Here is an 11,458-nt window from a genome sequence, read left to right as displayed (position 1 = left end):
CTTGTTAGTCTCTGAATTTGTTAGTGTGTGAATGTGTTACCTCCCAGGGAAGAGGAATGTGTGTATGTAGGGAGGGAATGCGAGTGTGTGTGTTTGGAGGGGTGTGTGTACACAGCCTGACTGGGAGGAGGAAGGCGTGTGTGTACACCCTGGCTGCCTGGTGGGAGGGTGTGTGCATGTGTCCCTTGGTTGAAGGAGGGAGCTCTCTGCAGTGTGCCCACCCAGGCGGAGTGGAGTGAGTGAGGCTGTGTCCATGTGTTATGGCTGTGTGAGCGCGCGTTTCTCCTCCGGGTGTGTGTATGCGTGCACCCTAGCTAGGAGCAGAGAGGGTGTGCATGGGTGTACACCCTGGCTAAGGGGGATGGAGCTCCTCAAGTGTGCAGTCCGGGTGTGTGCACACAGTGTGTGCCTGCGTGTGCCTCTGATTGTCTCCACGGCTCACTCCATGCTGTGCCGCGCTCCCGGCCCGCTGCTGTTGCCTCTACCCAGCGCACACATCCGCAGACACACACCAACACCCACCACCAGCAGCAGCCACCACATCACATGCAATCGGAGGGAGATTACACTGGGGCGAGAGGAGCTTTTCCTTGTTTTCTCAGCCTGCAATCCTAGCCGCTCGCTGCACTGATTTTTTTGGAGGATGGCTTTCCCTTTTCTTGTCCTCCCTGAGCCCCCTCCGCCCCGGGGGGGATGGTGATTTGGAGGAGTCAGGAATACAGAGCAAAAATCAGCATCAGAAAAGAAGCCACCAAAACAAACCTCTCCCCTCTGCGCGGGGTTGTCAACAGAGCACTTGCAAAGGAAATCGGAGCCCGGCCCCTGGAAGACCGAGGGAATCCCTGAGCCTTTTGTGGTTCTCCAGCCCGTGTTTATGCTGAACGTGGTGTGTTTGAATAAGGTAAGCGGAGGGGCATTGCTCGTCGACTCTGGAGTCTTTCTTAAGAATGAATCCCCACTGCTTCTGACGCTGATATTAGTGGCAAAGAAGATGGAAACTGCCATATGGCTCCAACTGGACTTACAGTGCCCAGATCTGACTTAAGATATTATTTATAAGTAAGGTAGCTGGGAGCTTTCTCCTTTAATGCACACGCAAAAGTGCAACATTCAGAAATGCTTCTCGAGGAGCAGTAAAGCGATGCTGTTTCCAGGCACAGAACTGTTTTTAAACAGGATGCCTGGTAGGTTCAGTTTTTCATAAATATGATCCCCCCCCCCTTTGTGGATGGGGTTGAATGATTCTCATGTAGCATACACACGAAAAATTGTGATTTCTATTTTTACTCCTTCAAAGTTCTTAGAGGAAGAATAACATTCTGTAGTATTCTACCTCCTGCCTTTGATGAAATATAAAGATAAATGCTCACCACTTGTTTCTGGTGCACTATACTGCTGGTGGGGACCTGATGAAATAAAACCTTACATCTCTCAAAAGATATCTGTTATTGTACTTTGCTGATGTACCGAGTGACTTAAAGATCTTCCTTATCAAAGTAGTGAAATTATTAAATATACCCATACTGATATAGTATGCAGCATACTGTAATTTTATATACAATACTGTATTTAGAAATGTGTGTATTTATAAATGTTGGTATGCTGCTTGTTTATACATAATCCACTCAATATACTGTATGGATTTATAGCAATATTTAAATGCATGGGTACATAAAGCTATGTTTATATCCTATGTATGTACCATCCATATTTATACTAGCTCTTGGACTTCATTCAAGTCAAGTTGCATAATGATTAAGATATAAATAAATGGCATATTTACAGTTTCTGGGACATTTTAACTCATTGCTGATGAGACTAACTCCAGTTCCCACATTAGTGCTACAATCACATTTCATTTTTCTATATATAAAGGGTGTGTTAATACTGTCAGGTGTAAGAGATGTCCCTTAGCAAATAAATAGTCATCAAGACCTTGTGACTAAGAGGACACCTAAGAGAGATTTCAGTCAATAATCCTATCCTTTAGTACTGAAGAGCTGCCAGGGTCGGTTTAGATGAGGAAGAATAGCACCAAAGCTGGACAGGCTTGGGGAGTGGAAACTTGCTTGGTGAGGAAGCTTTGCTTTAAAACCACAGAGTTCTCAACGTTTACCCATCCGGTGTGTTTGAAGGATGCTTCAACCAGTTCAGTGGAGAAATAGAATCAAGCACTTGAGGCTGAGCAGGAGCTGACAAAAACTACACATCAAATCAAGAAGTAAGGCCTGATCCTACTTCCATCTGAAGGGAGTTTTGCCAGAGACTTCAGTGGCAGTAGGATCACTCAATTAATGATGGCTGTGAGATTTGTTTGCTGTATGATCATCTTCTATTTGGTATTAACAGTATGGTGATCTTTGTCAGAAAGGTAAGGTGCAGTGGAAAAAAGTTTGTACACAATTTGTATTGCCCAGTCCTCCCTGTCCTTTCAGATACTTACCCACCCAGTCCCCTTTCCCAGTTTCTCCTGTACTTTCAGCTGCCCCAACTTGTTTTTAAAGGATACCTCGACATGCTGTTTTCAAAACAGTGTGTGCTCAAACTATACTGCCCTCCTCCTTTCTCTATCAGACACTCTCACTGATGTGCTGCACTGGCCTCAAGTTCGCCTCAGTCATAAGTATACACACACTAAAAATGAAAATGTCTTCAGGATCAAGATCAGGAGGAAATGATGTTCCAAATGGTACTTTATTTTGTTCCGATCATTTCTACTGGATTCAGCATTTTGAAATTTCCTGTTGGCTTGATGGTGCAATTTCCTATGCATTTATTTATGGTCACACTTTTTTTTTTTGGCAAATTTAATTGGCACACATCTGGCTTGCCATTCAGGGACAAGCTAAGGAGAAAAAGAGCAGGGAGGTAAAAGCATAGAGGAGCTTCCTTGCCAGAGTTTGGAACTCAACAGTGCTTAATTTGTCATGAAAGAGATGCTGGGGCTCAAGAATGATTTACTCTCATAATTGATGTGGCAAGCCCAGAGGTGCTGGGGCTATGAATTCCCAAACCTAGAGTTGCTGGTGCTGAGTCCCAGCAAGTCCTCGCACAAATTAAGCACTGAAACTCAACCAAATAGTTTGCAGACGGTGTTCCTGTTACTTTTCAAAAGAAAATCTCAATTTTCCAAGTTCCTTGAGCTCCAAGTTAGTACACGTGCAAATAACATCTTATTCTTGGGGGCACTAATTATTTTTAAAGCTATGTATCTGAGGGCATCCCATCCAATATTCTAGTTCATATTTTGTTCTTTTAGAAACTATATACTGGAGAGGGCTATATAGTCTCAGTTCTGCATGATTTATATGAAAACAGTCAGCTACATTAATGACATTTGGAAAAGTGCTTAGTGATTTTAGGAGGGGTCTCACTTGAGACACCTTTAAAGGGGCCGGATTTTCAGTAAGTGCAGATATCCTCAAGAGTCTGGACAGAGAATGAGTTATCTCAAATTAGGGACCCAAACACTGAGGCACTTAAAAATCACTAGTTTTGTGTAAAAGTTGGCCAGACAGCACACACACCTCAATTAAAAGAATGAATTTTTAAACTTTTGTGGGTCATTTTTATTAAAGAATTCTGTTTTTGCTTTATAAACTTTTATCGAGCAACAATATGCATATGGTTCTTAAGAATTATGGGTGATGTCTATCTAATGGATTCTTTGTATGCTTATAATACTTCCCTAGGACATATTTTTGGCAACAAGGCTTTCTAATTTGTAGACATCTGAACATGACCAACTCAGACAGACTTTACAAATGAACTGGTTTTGCCCTTTATATCTGCAGTATTATCGTTTTTACCAGAATGTTGGCATCATGAGAGAAAATGTATGGTTACTTATAGGAAACTGTCATTTTTCTTTCTAGTTCATGGCTTGGATGGTGGTACTGGAAACTTTATTTGTTGGATTTTTCACTAAATATGTGGAATGTCTTTTACCTATCACAGGTAGAAACCAATGTCCACTTTCTGACTGCAACTTTTATCTATAAATTGATATAACCCTTTATTCACATAACCAAAGCTTTTTTTACATCTAGAATAGTTTCTCCCTCCCACCCTAAAAATAGTGGATGCACCATTGCTATGCTGGACAAAATTCACGCAATTTTACAATAGAAAAGAAACCTGGTTTGACTGAAAGGTAGATGACAAAAGAAGTGTGTCTCTAAGGCCATGATTCTATAACAGCATGGAAAGAATCTGTTTTGTGGTGTTTTTTTGGTCATTGCACATTTTCAGATAGCATCTCTTTTACTGTCTGCTGTAGCAAACAGACTTTTATTTTATCTTCCTATTTAGCATGACAATTAATTTTTACTCAGGTTTAATTTAAAAATTATTAAAATAAATAGCTAAATTGAACAAGAAGATTTTCATTTAATAGAAATTTGCCATTGTCTTCTCATCTAGTTTGATTTTATGTTAGAATATAATCCTAATTTCATGACCATATAAACCATAGGTATTATATGCATCAGTCAGAATGTCTAAAATTTGTTAAGATTATACTGGCCATATTCCCCTTTACGGGTGGAGAGACTAGGAAGGCCATTCTGTTTTCTAGTGATATTGAACTTGAGAACTACTTCTACGAACTGTAGTCTAAGTGCAAGTCAAACACACATTTGTGAACTTGCAACTGCCAGCCATGCAAAATTATTGTAAACTGAGGACTTGTGGTTGTTACCTTAACTACAAGCAGTAAAAATAGGGTAGTTTTGAACTATATTTAGTATGTGAGTATTATTTTGAAAACTCAAAATAATTCTTACTCATTTATGATGACCACACCCAAGAACAGTCTGCAAACACTAATGGAAAAGGCTTGGTGCATAAAAGCTTGGGGTTTTTTTAATGAAGAAAATCTACTCTTAACCATAATGACAGGTAAAACAGAGTGTTTGTCTGGTTTCCATGTGGCCCCATTCATCCTTTCACTGACCCTGAGGAGCCGTCAATGAAATTACACGGACAAAAGTGAGGAGAATAAGGACCAATATATTTTCAGATACACTGGTGAGATGCATGAAGAATATATTTCAGGCAGGGCATAATGTAGTGTATAGTGTTTAGTGACCGCCAGCAGTATCTCGCAGCCATAGTTTTAGTTCCCATAATATAGTGAAAGCAAGACCTCGGTATATTGTGACATTGCAGAAGTTTATGCATGCTGCCTCTGTACTGTGTGTTAGTTCCTTAAGAAATAAAATGTCCGCTTTTTAGGTAAGATAATGTGGCCAGGAAATAGACAGTAAAGCTGTAATGAAAATTAATAGTGCAAAATCCTAAAATGCAACATCTGTTGACTACACCAAGGATGAGTTTATCCCATTGATTACATAACAAGTTAACAAATAGCTATCATTCTATTTCTAGGCAATAAAATACAAAATAAACTTGCCTGGGAGTTTTAATAAGAAGCATCTCAAAACAATTCATAGCATTTTTTTTATTAAGAAGTAGCTCATTAAATATGAACCTGTTAGAAAATAGCTTTATTTTCAATTTGCAAAGAAAGTGTTGATGAAGAAACTAACGGATGCAGCAGCAGCAAAACATGAGAAAATAGATAGGATGGTTCCACAGAGAATTCAGTTACGCATTTTGATTTTTAAAACTTGGGTCATCAGTGAGTTTGATGGCCTTAATCTAACTGGATGAATTCCCACATCATGAAACTTGTTGTCTGTTATCATATAGAACAATTAGAACAATTGCACTGATGTTTCAAAGCAGACTTAAAACAGAGAACTGCAATAATTGGCCTTGAAATTACAAATGCATGAGTGACAATGTCTAACGTGCTCATTGAACGGTTGCCAAGGTTAATAGCCCAAAAAAATTATTTACCTTGACAGTGGTGCCAACTTCCAGATTATTCCATCTAGCTCTTTCCCCACACTGATCATTGCTGATGCTAATTGGATAGTCTTGTGCTAAAATTGTATTCTAGCCAAAATTGTCAAGCCTGGGTGCCTAAAGTTAGGGCTGCAAATTCACATTTAAGTGAATGCTTAAATGCCAGGGTTTTAGAGATGCTGACTGCCACTGAAGTAAATGGGAGGTGTGGATGTACAGCACTTCTGTAAATTGGGCCATTATTATTCAGAAGGCCTAGATATGGATTTATACGCTTAACTTTAGTGATCCAGGTTTTAAAATGTTGACCTCTCTATAAAGGACTTCATTTAAGGGGGCTTCAAAGTTTTATTAAATGTTTTGGTTCGATACATAGAAAGTGTTTTAGTGCATTAACTCATTTACCATGTCAATCTTAAAAGGACTTTCCTTTTAACATGTATTTATTTCAGAATGCCTTATACCATTGATATTGCATAGGGCTATGCATATATGCCCATATTTGTTTTGGATTCCTAGACCAACTTTTAGATCTCAATATGAATAATTCAGATATCAGCTTTCCACAAGCCTGATACCTGCCTTTTCAAAACTCATGCAAGGCCCAGCTCTGGTAGGACTTAGTGAAATACAAAACAAATGTAAAAACTCCCCACCTTAGACTACAGTTCCCAGGAAGTGCTCTCCTGCCAGCTACCAAAGCCAATGATAGCCTGGATGCAGCACAGCTGAAGAAGGCAAGGGAAGATCTTGGGCAGTTAGCTGGATATTATGGACCTCTTGTAGGCCCACTTTTTTGAGGGTATCCACCAGAGAATTTGGGACACCTGGAAGTTCAAGGTGTTGGCTATTCCAAATTCAAGCTAGGACATGGAAACCCTCTGCTGATATTTGTTTATTTAATTTTTAGTGATAAAGGCTTTCCCATGATGAGAGTTTGCTGCTAAGGCTTTGTGTAGATTTCTAACTATGTACGAAGGCACTAGTTAAAACTGAGGCACACAGATATTAATTGACTTGCCCAGGGAAGTCTTTGGCAGAGCCATAAATTGAACCCTGATCTCTTAAGTCCCAGATCGGTTCCTTACAAACAAGACAATCTTTCCTCTGAATTTCAATTTACTGTTATTTTTTGGATGCTCTGATTCAATGGTTAATTCCATCAGTAAATTCGAGTTCTGATTTCAGATTCTGATAAGTGACTTGGATTCATGGTTATGGTTTTAGATTTGCTTTTATTCAAAGATTAATACAAATCAGATAATAATAATAATCATCTTTAATAATCTGCTTCCATTAATTTAAATAAATAATCTCCCAGAAAAATGCTTCTTTCCTTATTTTTTCAGTTTGTTGGTGGCAGCGATAATTGTTATGAAACACGGAAGAGGGAGATTCATGAAGATAGTGTTTTCAAAAGGGTGCCGCTGTTTTAGGCCTACCAATCTTGTCAGCATCTCATGGAAGGAATGTGCTGAATTAAAAATATCTCCCAGTTTCAACGTGTTGTAATATTATGAAAGCCCCAGTCAAATAGTAAATACAAAAATGGGATTAATATATTATTAATACTAATCAGAGTTTTCTTACAGTATGGCTCCGAGGCTTCACTCAAAATCAAGGCCCTGTAGTGCTAGCTGCAGTACAAATATATATTAAGATGCAGTCCCTACTCTGAGGATATCAAATATTCAGTTCTGGATCTATGAAAATAAAAAAATTGCCCACAATTCAGCTCTGTGTTCCCTGTGACAATTGACTCACACCAAGATTTCCAGAGAAGGATGAATATGCAGTGAAAGACACGTTTTCAGCTAGTCTATAGTAAGTCAGCCCTTAACAACAGAATGCAAAAGTGAATAGAAAAATGGAGACGCTCTGGAGATTTTGGCCCCAAACAAAATCTTGTGAGACATGCTAACATGCTGTGTTAGATTAGATGAAATGGAAATGTATTTTATAAAACGAGCAGGAATACGTTGGAATTGATTTTGCTAGGATCAAGTAGCCAGCTAGTTGTCAAAAGCACAAACAATGAAGTATTAATAATGAGGAATGACAGCCGAGAGTTAGCCTGCAACAAAATATCATTGTACATCTTTGCAAGGCTTGACTCAATGTTGTGACAGTGTCTGAAGCCAGATTACGGTTTATGATCAACTGGAAACCCAAAGATGGCACTAGAGTTGCTGTACCACAGCCTCGACCGGCATTTTTACTGCAGTGTAAGAAATGAGCCAGAGGCCTGAAAAATCCATAAAGAGCTGTGATAAAATATTTTCTGTATGTGTGTGTGTGTGTGAGTGTGTGTGTGTGAGAGAGAGAATGAATGGAGAGAGAAAAGGTAGGGATGAAGTAGCTTGCAGTATTTTTCAGTTGTGGTGGGTACCTGACGAGAAGACATAACATTTACAATCACTTTTATGGTAATAATTGAATATTCCAGGGAATCGAAAAACAACCCAAGTGGTTTAGTTTAGTATCCAAGCTACAGTTAAGTGTCATCATAGTGTCACACCAGGCACAGAAGCTAAGAATTGATAAAGTTTCTCCTATTTTCACACAAAATTACAATGGCAGAGCTGAACTTGGAAAAATAAACTAGGCAAACAAAGCTCATGCTTATTTAAAGTTCTCCAGGTCAACTACATTGGAGCTTAGGGCTGATCTACCACTTTTTATTGGAGTTAAAATCCAATAAGTAATTACAAGTGCTATTGGGGGTTCAGAAAACTTAAATAAGCCAAAACATTCAAGCACTTGTAGTTACCAGATTTTGTGAACATTCTACCAATTACATCTTTTGTTGTCTTCAGACTGCTTAACTACCTAATTCTGTCTGGTCTGGTTTGTCTGTCTGAGGCTTAAAAAAATAAAATAATATTTAAGTGCTACTCATTGGGTAAGTTCAGCTCATCATCCATGCTCAACCTGAAGAGAACGAGGAACTTATCAAACTGATTTAGGTGCTTGGATAGGCTTGTTTATAGAAGTTCCAAACCCTTGTAAAGTGTTCCCTACAGCTGTCAGCTGCATATAGTCATAAAACTGGTCTGCAAGATCTTGGACAACTGTTTTATTTTTCAAAACCAAGAAATATGTTTTAATAATTGAATAAATGTATGGAGTATCAAAGTATAACTACTTTTCTTAAATTTTCACATTTCTGTGTGTGTGTGTGCGAGTGTCTGTGTTTTATGTATGGAGCTGGTGGCATTGACTTTAGTTAAGGTTGCCCAACACTTTCCATTATCAGATCTTTCAGTTGCTTATAATTTTGTCGAATTTTAGCTGTTTGGGCTGGAATTTTCCTTGCTGGGTGTCTGCCTCAGGTTTCTTTCTTTCTTTCTTTCTTTCTTTCTTTCTTTCTTTCTTTCTTTCTTTTTAAGTTTCAGCTAAAAGAGTTCAGCAACTTCAGAGATGAAATTAGGGGGGAAAAATACTATTTGCCCATGTTTTAAAAAAAATAAAAAATCTTGCAAGCATTTCATTGAGAAGCTCATTGCACCTCCATGATTTGGACAAGGAACTTGAAATGTGTGTGTCGGGGGGTGTAGAGTCAGCTTCATATCAAGGATTTGTCTTTTGCTGTCCCCATGAAACTGTTTCCCAAAATATCCCCAAAATATCTTAGTTCTATTCCTCTGAAGAATTTCAGTTTGCACATGCTCGTAGAAGTTTGTTAGTTTGCACTAAACATGATCCATTCATGGGCTGAGTAGGTGTAAAAGGGTAGGGGGATGCTGAGGCAATATTATCTACAAGTTTATTACATTCTCCTTCTTTCTGTTCCTGTACTTAGAGGCCAGGTACAGAACTCTCTTTTCAGAGTTAAACCTCAGGGTTATCGTATGAAAATATTTCGTGTTCCCACATTGGGACTGTGATAAACTGGGGCTCTGTCTGTACAACTTATTAGTTCTGATTGATATTGTGATGTTGTCATATGAACAACTGCTGTATCATGAACACCTGTGCAAATGTGGATCCACCATTGCTCACAGGTCTTGTAGCAGCTTTGCACCAAAAAGATACAAATAGAAGTTGTTTAGGACTTTAATAACACTATCACAACTCAAACATCTAGGAACAAAAGAGTTAGCTGGATCCCTAGAAATTCAAAAGTTAGCTGAACCCTCCCTGAAAGGAGAGGAGAAAGTAGGTACAGTAGAAACTTACCAGGATAGAACAAAAGAGGAATGGGGTGTGGGACGGGGGAGGAAGAGGAAATGTGGCACTAGAGAGATAAAGGTGGGTTAGGGACTCCAGGAGGGAGAGGTCATCCAGCGTGTAGCAGCCTCATGGGATAAGGGGACCTGCATGCTTTCCTGAGTCCAAATGGCCCCAAGGACTCTGGACAACCCAAGGGTCTTGGACCCCAGCCCAAAGAAGGCCATGAGGCAGGAACATGCATTGAATGTTTATTGTCTTGTATGATCTGTACTCTCCTGTGCTTTGTATGATCAAATAAATGTGGAGACTCTGAGCAAAGTGGCTCTCTGTGTTAACTGCTCCATAACTGTTGCATACCCCTGAGAGTTACACTGTAAACCAGAAGCTTCACACCTTTTGGACAGAGTTCTGGGACAGGGGTGTGTTTAAGTAACTGGGGTACCTTGGGCATCAATACTGGTCCTGAAGGCCTAGGCCAGTTGGGCTGAGAAGAAAGGGTAACAGAGTGAGAGTCAGTGCCCAGGCAATGTTCCAGAGAGGCCAAAGGAGGAACCCGTACTTCAGTCTGTTGAAGCTTCAGAAGCTTAGCACACCCCAGGGCATCAGAGTACAGAAGCTTGGATTCCCCTCACGGCCATCGTAGTGAAAGGCCAAGAGGGGGTGCTTGCTAAACTCTGTGACAGAGACAAAAAGTTAAAATCTCAAATTTTTGTGAACTGAACAAAGTCAGAACAGGTCAGTCAAAACATTTTGGTTTGATACTGACCTTTTACATTTTTTACTATAAATCACCTTAAATTTCAAAACAAAAATCTTGTTTTGGCCCAAAACCAGAACTTTTTGTTTGAAAATTGTTGAAATGGGACATCTCTACGGTTTCAAAACACCTTTTTTCAAACAATTTTCAGAACTAGAAATTTGTTGAAATACCCTTTTCCACAAATAGTTTTGGTTTTGACAAATTGGCCTTTTCCAATGAAAAAATGTTTCAGCCTGCTCTAGTTAACAGTTTCCAGTCCACCTCAAAGAGAGAGTACCATACACTTTCTTAGTGAAACAACCGTTGAGTGGACATAAAAAGCAATGTAAGAAGTGTAAAACATTGTAAATACTATATGGAATATGAATAACTTTTCAACAAAAACCATTAAATAGTGAAATCTACTGTGTTTCTCATACAGACTTCCCCACTTTGTTGATCTTACATATATTTAAATATATGGTTTCAACAAAACATTTTATACTTTTTAGCGCACACAGACACAAACACATTCCCATCTGATCTTTTTTCAGAGATGATTCATCAGTCTTTATAGTGTGGCCTTCGTATGCAGTGTGTATCACCTGGACTTTTCACAGCTTGAGGAGAAAGGCAGCATCTCATTCAGAAGCCTTTCAGCAAACGAACAGTCTG

The 11,458-nt window shown here is 39.2% G+C and overlaps 1 protein-coding gene across 1 annotated transcript in view; it reads left to right on the top strand.

Annotated features, from left to right (window-relative positions):
• The first annotated feature begins 258 nt into the window (after window positions 1-258).
• Window positions 259-11,458, top strand: part of KCNB2 (potassium voltage-gated channel subfamily B member 2) — a 306,435-nt gene continuing 295,235 nt past the window's right edge. Inside the window, exon 1 of the mRNA XM_038392806.2 lies at window positions 259-901. The gene's annotated coding sequence lies outside the window, so the exon portion shown is untranslated. The remainder of the gene's footprint in view (window positions 902-11,458) is intronic.

Source organism: Dermochelys coriacea, chromosome 2 (genome assembly GCF_009764565.3).
Source record: "Dermochelys coriacea isolate rDerCor1 chromosome 2, rDerCor1.pri.v4, whole genome shotgun sequence".
Classification (NCBI taxonomy): Eukaryota; Metazoa; Chordata; order Testudines; family Dermochelyidae; genus Dermochelys; species Dermochelys coriacea.
The sequence above is the reverse complement of the archived record's forward strand: the minus strand, read 5'-3'. Positions and strand labels throughout refer to the sequence as shown.